We start from the raw sequence: 9421 nt of genomic DNA, 5'->3' as shown, positions 1-9421 counted from the left end.
AATAGAGATTGCACCATAGAAAGCCACGTGTCCCATATAAGGTTTCTTTTATTATATAGACTAGCGGTAAGACCCGTGTGCAAACACGGGTCGTTTCTTAGAAAACCACAATACATTTTAAGGGTAAAGATCAAATAGGAAGTTAATTTTCGCTAGGAATGATAGGAAGCCATAGGATTATGACATGTGGCAAATTTTAAAATAAAGAGAAAGGGTATTTTAGTCAATCCAACTCCTTCTTCTTCCTTTTTCAAAACCCAGTAAATTCAAAAACCCATCATTTTCAAAACCCACCATCTTCAACTATTTCTTCACTTTCTATCTCAATAATCACTACATTATAGTGCGATTTTCATCACCAATCAATGATTCAGAACCCGATCAATGTGTTCTTCAGCTTTTTTTGAAGAAAACCCAGTTTAATTTCATAAAAAAATCTCGTTTTTTCCGGTGATTTTGGAGATAATCACTCGATTCGATCGATTCGAGCGTTGATAAGTGTTTCTATCATTCAAATTTCGTCAATTGATAAAGAAATCGGCTTCGATCCATGTAAGAAATTCTTTAATTTCATTTTCACGATCTGGGTTTTTTATTTAGTCATTGCGTTTTACGATCTTTGCGGGGGTCCGGGGGCGGCAGCCCCCGGTAGCGGGGTCCCAGGGGCTGCCGTCCAAGGGGCAGAGCCAGGTAAAACAGAAAAATTAATTTTCCAGAAATTGGCTCATTTCGAAGACAGTAATTCGTAGACAGTTCAGACAATTCACAGTGACAGATAGTTTTATGTGTCCATTGCGTTTTAGAAATAAGAGAGTTTTATGTGGTTTCTGGCTATTGCGTTTTAGAAAAAAACACATTTTTAAGTGTTTTTAGTCATTGCGTTTTAGGTAAAACACATTTTTTAGGTGTTTTCAGTCCATTGCGTTTTAGAATGAGTCATTTATAAGTGTTTTCTGGCCATTGTGTTTTACATATAAGACATTTCTTTGTGTTTTTGGTGCATTGCGTTTTAGGTAAAACACTTTTTTATGTATTTTCAGTCCATTACGTTTTAGAAAACAGACATTTTAAGTGTATTCTGGCCATTGCGTTTTACAAATATTTCATTTCTTTGTGTTTTTGGTGCATTGCGTTTTAGGTAAAACACATTTTTATGTGTTTTCTGGCCATTGCGTTTTACAAATAAGACATTTCTGTGTGTTTTCTGGCCATTGTGTTTTACAAATAAGTCATTTCTTTGTGTTTTTGGTGCATTGCGTTTTAGAAAAATGTCATTTTTTAGGTTTTTTTCATTGCGTTTTACGTAACTGGTGGTTTTTCTATTGCGTTTTATGCAACTGGGTTTTAATTTTTTTTTAAATATAGCAATAGTATACTCGTTTTAAAGATAAAACGCTCATTTTTTTGGTGCAATTTTTATAAAAAATAATGTCGTATGAAAGAGTTATTAACGTTTAAAAAATGGGGGGGAATCGGAGGAGAGAGAAACTATTGGCTTGGATTGACTAGAATGCCCTTGAACAAACTCACGCGCCTCTTTTCTTCCTTTCAATTTCCCTGATTTAATCTTAGCCCTTGATTAGCTTAATGGATGGTCAAGATCACTTCCTATCCTTCCTAGCCAAATAAACTTCCTATTGTATCTCCACCCTACATTTTAATAGAAAGTGTAGATAGATATATAGATATTGTACCAAAACTTGTTATCTATTATAGATAATAGACGACTATAAACATAGATCATCAATTAATATATCAGTTACATACTACATTTTATTAAATGATGCATACCACATTTTATTAAATGATGAATGACTAGACATTTTATTAGATAGATCAAATTTATTAGAGTTCGAAAAAAACGTGCGAATCATGGTGAATAGACACTTCATCAAAGTTCACATACCATCATGTCTTGATAATGATCATGAAAGAATTAAAAAAACATCAACTGTTTTCAATTCTGGTAGACCAAACTAAATACCAAATCATCAAATTCAATGGCAAAACTAATTGTCAAATCATCCAAAGTCACATATACAATAACTGAATAATATTGAATTTATTAACACTTCCATCTAAATTCTTCAAAAGTATTTAGTACATTAAAACACAAATACAAAATAAGTTTCTTATCATCTAACTAACTTAAATAGAATCTAAGAATGGTTAATTTTATGCACCTGAAGTTGCATCAGCTAAAATAACCAAGAACCATGGTTGCATACTTGCCGGTTGTCATGAGAAAGCAGAGTCAATCAGATCCTCAATCTTTCTAACATGGTTATTACATCAAATCTGCATTCAAAGATATGACCAAACACCAGAATTAGCAAAATATCCATGAATAATCAAACTAAAGAAAACCATATGAATAAAAAACTAAATAAACCACACTGATTTTTACAATTTATTTCTACATTCAAGTAACCATTCTTAAACATACATCCAAACACCCTAATCTGAAGTGGTGCTGATATGTTTAAGTCTTATTTTCATCTAATATAGAGTCAAAAAGTCAAATTCCATCATATAAAATAAAATAAAATAAAAATAATATTGTTATTGCAGAGCAAGACTGTATCTCAAATTAATGTCTATAAGATTTGTTACAAAGCAAGACCGTATCTCAAATCAAGCATTTACCTCTTTCAAAATTGAAAGACGTTTTCAGGGTAAATCTGAGATGGTGATGCACGATGGTGGTACAGATCATTCCAGATCCACCATCAACAACGCTTCTTACCTGAACGATGACATTAAATATTTAAGCTAAATATGGAGTAAATCAACTGGGATATTGAGAAATTACCTTGTAATTGAAACGAAATCTCTGTGGTCTTGAGTCTTCAAATGAAATCAACTGGGATATGGCTATTCCAAGGTCTTGTGCATCCTGCAACAGTTGAAAATAAGAATCTTGTATGTACTAAACAAAACTCTGATTATTATCTTATTTTCATTATAGAGTACAACAAACCTGTTTTAACCAGAATAAACTAAACACCCACAAAAATCCTAACTAAACCTTCATCACACAAACCTAATTATCCGATTAATAAATCAATCATTAACTTATTGTATGGTTTCGGTGCTCTTGCTCAGCTCCTCCAGGGTTTCAAACACTATTTTCTCCACAAAACACTGTTCAAACCCAACAGTTGTTTCAAACATCTATTTTCATCCATCTGTTGACCCAAAAATGGTTTCAAAAGTGGTTTCAAAATACTGTTTTAACCCAACAGTGGTTTCAAACACTGTTTAACCTACCAGTGGTTTCAAAACACTGTTTTAACCCAAAACAGTGGTTTCAAACACTGTTCAAACCCAACAGTTGTTTCAAACATCTGTTTTCATCCATTTGTTAACCCAACAGTGGTTTCAAACACTGCTTAACCTAACAGTGGTTTCAAAACACTGTTTTAACCCAAAACAGTGGTTTCAAACACTGTTTTTAACCCAAAAGTAGTTTCAAAAAACTGTGATTTTGAGATTTTGAGAGGGAGAGAGAGAACGAAAGGGTAGAGAGACGTGAGAAAGTGTGAATCTATATACATGAACTATCTATATTGTAGGATCGTTCGTCGACCTGTTTGAGTCGTTCAGAGAAGTTCGTATCCGAATTAAGAGGCGGAAACTAATAATTCGGTGCTATTGAAGCTGAATTCACTTTAATATTGCTGATGTATTGATCTTGAACTCTATTACAAAGTTTGACAGCACTTCGGCAGCACTTCGTGGCTCAACCGGAAGATTACACCGTTAACTATGTGTTGTGGATCGCTCCCCTATATATAGAGAATCTGGTCCGCTCATACGACATGTCCGTATGAGCGGTCCTACACTTTTCTGTATAAGCGATCCAAGCAACTACCAAATAAGCGATCCTAACAAACCATGACACATAAGCGATCCTAGACCTTGTACATATAAGCGATCCATATACAACCATGCTATTCTAGGATTCCTTTCCATGTCTGATCTTCTTAATCTTCACGACTTGATGGAAGACGTAGTCAGCAGACGTAGGTGCACTAACAGACTCCCCCTCGGATGTTGACGGAGTCTTCATAGATCTTTCCTGACTGCCTTCGCACATGTCTATCTACAATCTTCATCAGTCGACAATCTGCCTCTGAAATATCTGTCGTTTCAAGAATCCTCTTTCTCTATCTTCATCATCATCAACCTCTTCTCTCTTGAATGTTGACACGGTGTCTTCAGACTCCCCCTCTCACACAGCTGGGATCGTCGTCTGGAATTCAATCTTTCACTGTTTCTGAGATCGTTAATAGGCTCTCATCAGGTTCAAGATCGTAACCTGGCACTTTAACACCTGTACCTGCACAATCTCTACCTAACCATAAGTTTCTACAAAGATAAAAATTTTCAACAATTTAGAAATTATGTTGAACCAATACAGTAAAAATTTTGCATTCAAGAATATTAGTGGTTCTTATCAAAACAATTTTACCATCTACACACAAATACTTCCTAAACCAGTTCTTCAAGTTTAGCACTTTGAATTTTGAAAATCAGCATCTCAACATCAGTTGACGAAAATCTTTTTAATTTTCAAAATTTATGCTAAAACACACCAAAAATCTTTTTGAATTTTCTGAATGAAAATAAATGCAGAAATTAAAATATTTACAAACAATATTTTTGTGAGTTTGTGCAAGAGGATCATATCAGTTATAAAACATATCACGAACACCGTTAAGCTTGATTACATTTTAAGTTCTAAACAATTTACCTAGATTGTCAGTATGTTTGTCCACTTAAATTTTCACACAGATTTCAATTGATTCGAGATACGATATTAATGTTTTAAAGACTTAAACTTAATTGTGTATCACTCCACTTGAATATACTCCCGTATCCAGATCCCCAAATATTCAGTCTTACAGGTGAGTATACCACAGATGATATCTGTAAAGGGGTAGATGCGAAACCGTGAGAGCTCAGGTCAGAACTTCCGTTCAGCAGAGAGATGACGGCTCGACTTTTGGTGGGTCCCCTTTAGAGGATCTTTTGTTACAACAGCAAAGATTACCAATTTTATTGTTTAATCAGTTTGCTGAGGGCGGCGCTTATGTTTCAAAGCTTTTTGCAGAAAGTATTATTCGGGGACTAGGTCAGTATTTCCATACAGCAGAAGTCCTGGAATAATACCCCAGATATCACTGAGCATAAAGACCTAGTATCTCAGAATACGGGACCTTTCAAACAAGATTTCGGGGGTTACCCATATATCCAAGAATAGTTACCCACGAATTAAGTAAGTTTGATTTAGGTTTATATCTCGTTTCAATTTACTAAATGTGCGAAAATCTACTGACACATCCGCAGTAAGATTGTTTATCACATTTTGACTTTACAATTCTTTAGCATGCTGTGATAGTCCACTGATGTACTATCATTTCCTCTTTTATGCAACAAAAACTCATTTTTCAGTTTTATCATGTTTTTGACTTTTTCAAATTTTATAATGTTTTTGGATTTTCTAAAAAATTCTTACTCCCCCTAAAATTCAAATACATCTAATGAAAATTTAAAAACAAACTGTACAGAACATGACAACTGATATCGAAATACTTCAATTCTCCATCCGTTTGGCTTAAACAATCAGAACTCCCCCTCACAACAAAACTATTTTCCCATAATGATTTCAAAACACTTAAGTTTGTTTTAATCAGCATGGTTTTTCCGGGAAATAAGTTTAGTTGTTTTTACTTTTTGTAAAATGGGGCAAAATCATCACATTGTTTACCAATTTCATGAATGATAGTTAACTCAAGTTCAATTTAATGACCTTGGTTTAACCACTTGTAAGATCAACTGGTTCTCATTCTGAACCATTTATAACAACCACAAACATACAATCACTTGTAAGTTTAGCAATTCAAGCTCTTCAAACCTGTTTTTCAACCAATTACCATCTTTTGGTTGAATTCTCAAGGTGCCGATTCCTACTCCTCGCTTACAAACCTGGGAGTTCCGGCAAGTCCTGCAAAACCTCAAACACAGATTAAGAAGGATGTCGATTCATGATCCACAATACCATCTTGGGATCTCCGGCAAGTCAGGTTTTTCATTTAAAAAGATCCACCCAAGCCCGACCAGCCTTGGGTGTTTTCAACAATTTTACCTCAACCAATGGCTCCTCTGGCTTTGACGAACCAGAATCATTGCCTGAATGTGGCTTGTCTGACTTTAATGAGTCAGATTCATCGCCGAATTATTAGTTTCCGCCTTTTAATTCGGATACGAACTGCTCTGATACCACTTGTAGGATCGTTCGTCGACCTGTTTGAGTCGTTCAGAGAAGTTCATATCCGAATTAAGAGGCGGAAACTAATAATTCGGTGCTATTGAAGCTGAATTCACTTTAATATTGCTGATGTATTGATCTTGAACTCTATTACAAAGTTTGACAGCACTTCGGCAGCACTTCGTGGCTCACCCGGAAGATTATACCGTTAACTATGTGTTGCGGATCGCTCCCCTATATATAGAGAATCTGGTCCGCTCATACGACATGTCCGTATGAGCGGTCCTACACTTTTCCGTATAAGCGATCCAAGAAACTACCAAATAAGCGATCCTAACAAACCATGACACATAAGCGATCCTAGACCTTGTACATATAAGCGATCCATATACAACCAAGCTATTCTAGGATTCCTTTCCAGGTCTGATCTTCTTAATCTTCACGACTTGATGGAAGACGTAGTCAGCAGACGTAGGTGCACTAACATATATACATGAATTACTGATGAAAACAGCTTGTACATGTGAAGCGTATTCATCTTCATCTTCTTCTTGTACCAGAGCATCATGATACTAAATAGTTAAAAACAATCCATCAAGTTAAAAAATTATGACAAAATAGGGAAATATACCTGAAACTTGGTTAAAGCGTCATTAAGATAAGGCCATTGATCGATTTTATCTGCTTGTATACTTCTCACATCATAAGAAGCTGACCATTTGTCCTACAAGTTGATAATTGTGTTCAAATAATCATAATCAGTTTTAAATTATAGTTAAAACAATTTATAGACATATATACATACCTAAAGAGTATCCAAACATATATTTCCGAAAGCATCGACATTAGAATGAAAGCAAGCGGTCTTGAACTTCACCTTTGGAGGCTTGAAGGGGTAATGATTAGGGAAGGAAAGGGAAGCGTATTCATCTTCATCTTCTTCTTGTACTTGAGCATGATACTGAATAGTTAAAAAATAAATAACAATTTCCATCAAGTTAAAAAATTATGACAAGATAGGGAAATATACCTGAAACTTGGTTAAAGCGTCATTAAGATAAGGCCATTGATCGATTTTATCTGCTTGTGTACTTCTCACATCATAAGCAGCTGACCATTTGTTTATTGTGTTCAAATAATCATAATCAGTTTTAAATTATAGTTAAAACAATATGTGGACGTATATACATACCTAAGGAATATCGAAACATATATTTTCGAAAGCAAGCGTTCTCGAACTTCACCTTTGGAGGCTTGAAGGGGTAATCATTTGGGAAGGAAGGGGAAGCGTATTCTTCTTCATCTTCTTCTTGTACCTGATCATGATACTGAATAGTTAAAAAAATAAATAAAAATTTCCATCAAGTTAAAAATTATGACAAGACAGGGAAATATACCTAAAACTTGGTTAAACCGTCATTAAGACAAGGCCATTGATCAATTTTATTTGCTTGTATACTTCTCACATCATAAGCAGTTGACCATTTGTCCTATAAGTTGATTAATGTGTTCAAATAATCATAATCAATTTTAAATTATAGTTAAAACAATATGTAGACGCATATACATACCTAAAGAATATCCAAACATATATTTCTGAAAGCATCCACATTAGGATGAAAGCAAGCGGTCTCAAACTTCAACTTTGGAGGCTTGAAGGGGTAATCAGTTTGGAAGGAAAGGGAAGCGTATTCATCTTCATCTTCTTCTTGTATATGAGCATGATACTGAATAGTTAAAAAAATAAATAAAAATTTCCATCAAGTTAAAAATTTATGACAAGATAGAGAAATATACCTGAAACTTGGTTAAAGCGTCATTAAGATAAGGCTATTGATTGATTTTTACTGCTTGTATACTTCTCCATGAGTCCACCATTCTTTCTAGCTCAAAAGCCTACTGCTAAGATCAAACTAGATCAATAAAAACATCTAAACATGTGATCCATACATGACAAATCATCACTAACTACTGAGCTTTATCAAAGGCTGAAGATTAAACATGTACAACCCACCACCAAGTTACCCAAGCAACACGCGACATGCAGGTGATAGAACTGTTCATAAAAATGTATATAAGTACTTAAAAATATACAGATCTAAGCAGGTGTTTTCGAACATCACCCAACTATCATTACACAAACAAAAAAACTAACCTTTGACCAAAAGTTATCTCCATCGTCATAATCGAATCTGTATAAACCATGACTCGGTATAAACTTGTGTCTGGCCAGCTTTGACTCGACTCGTTTGTTGACTGTGTTGACTTAGTTGGGCCACATATATGATCATTATCAATCAGTTCTGAAAGTGAATCTCACAACACTGTTCCCACTAATCCATCACCGGGAACCGTCGTTGACCGACTTCGGTTCCAACCATCCGTTGGACTACTATGCCGCCGGTGACTACTCCAGTTACCAAGACACCACCAACTTCCATTTAAACAAATGTTTTTAACATCAGACATGGGATTGGAATCAAATGATCTAAAACAAAACTGAACGAACCAACCATCCGCCAAATCTGGCTCACCGCCGGTGCCGGTTAGTCTTCGAACACTGAACACACCAAGACACCACCATGCTTTAATGTATAAGCCTTCTAAGAATATCATTTAACTAATTGTTATCTGAAAACAAAATACAAGAAAAATTAAATCTTTTCTAAAAATGAAATATTCACACAACTACTTCAATCTAACTGATAAAAGCCCTAACAATTAGGGGCATAGATTCAAACCGATGCATTGCACAAACCCACTCACCATTAGATTTCAGTTTTGAAACAATAAGCATAATTAAAAGTACTTTCAACACATTTAGTAAGTTACCAAACATGACACGATCAGATTGAACGATTCTTCTTTCTAATCAATCAACCGACATAATCATCCCCAGCAGATAATGTACAAAAAACAGATAATCACAAACACTAATAAGTTTCGCCGATTAAATGCTCTGAAAATTTTACGAAATTGAAAGAACCAACCTGCAACTACAGAAAATGCTGATGAAGAATGAGAACAGGCGGTTGAAGTTTCACCGACATAATCATCCCCAGCAGATAATGTACATAAAACAGATAATCACAAACACTAATAAGTTTCACCGATTAAATGCTCTGAAAATTTTACAAAATTGAAAGA

General features: G+C 34.8%; 1 long non-coding RNA gene across 1 annotated transcript; it reads right to left on the bottom strand.

Moving 5' to 3' along the window:
• Window positions 1-2618: 2618 nt before the first annotated feature.
• LOC118480879 lies at window positions 2619-7396 on the bottom strand. Its single transcript, XR_004864044.1, has 5 exons — window positions 7305-7396; window positions 7080-7235; window positions 6906-6998; window positions 2813-2896; window positions 2619-2746 (listed from the first exon to the last, which is right to left on the bottom strand). It is a non-coding gene; the product is annotated as an uncharacterized LOC118480879 (long non-coding RNA).
• Between the last annotated feature and the right edge of the window lie 2025 nt (window positions 7397-9421).

This window comes from Helianthus annuus, chromosome 8 (genome assembly GCF_002127325.2).
Source record: "Helianthus annuus cultivar XRQ/B chromosome 8, HanXRQr2.0-SUNRISE, whole genome shotgun sequence".
NCBI lineage: Eukaryota > Viridiplantae > Streptophyta > Magnoliopsida > Asterales > Asteraceae > Helianthus > Helianthus annuus.
The sequence above is the reverse complement of the archived record's forward strand: the minus strand, read 5'-3'. Positions and strand labels throughout refer to the sequence as shown.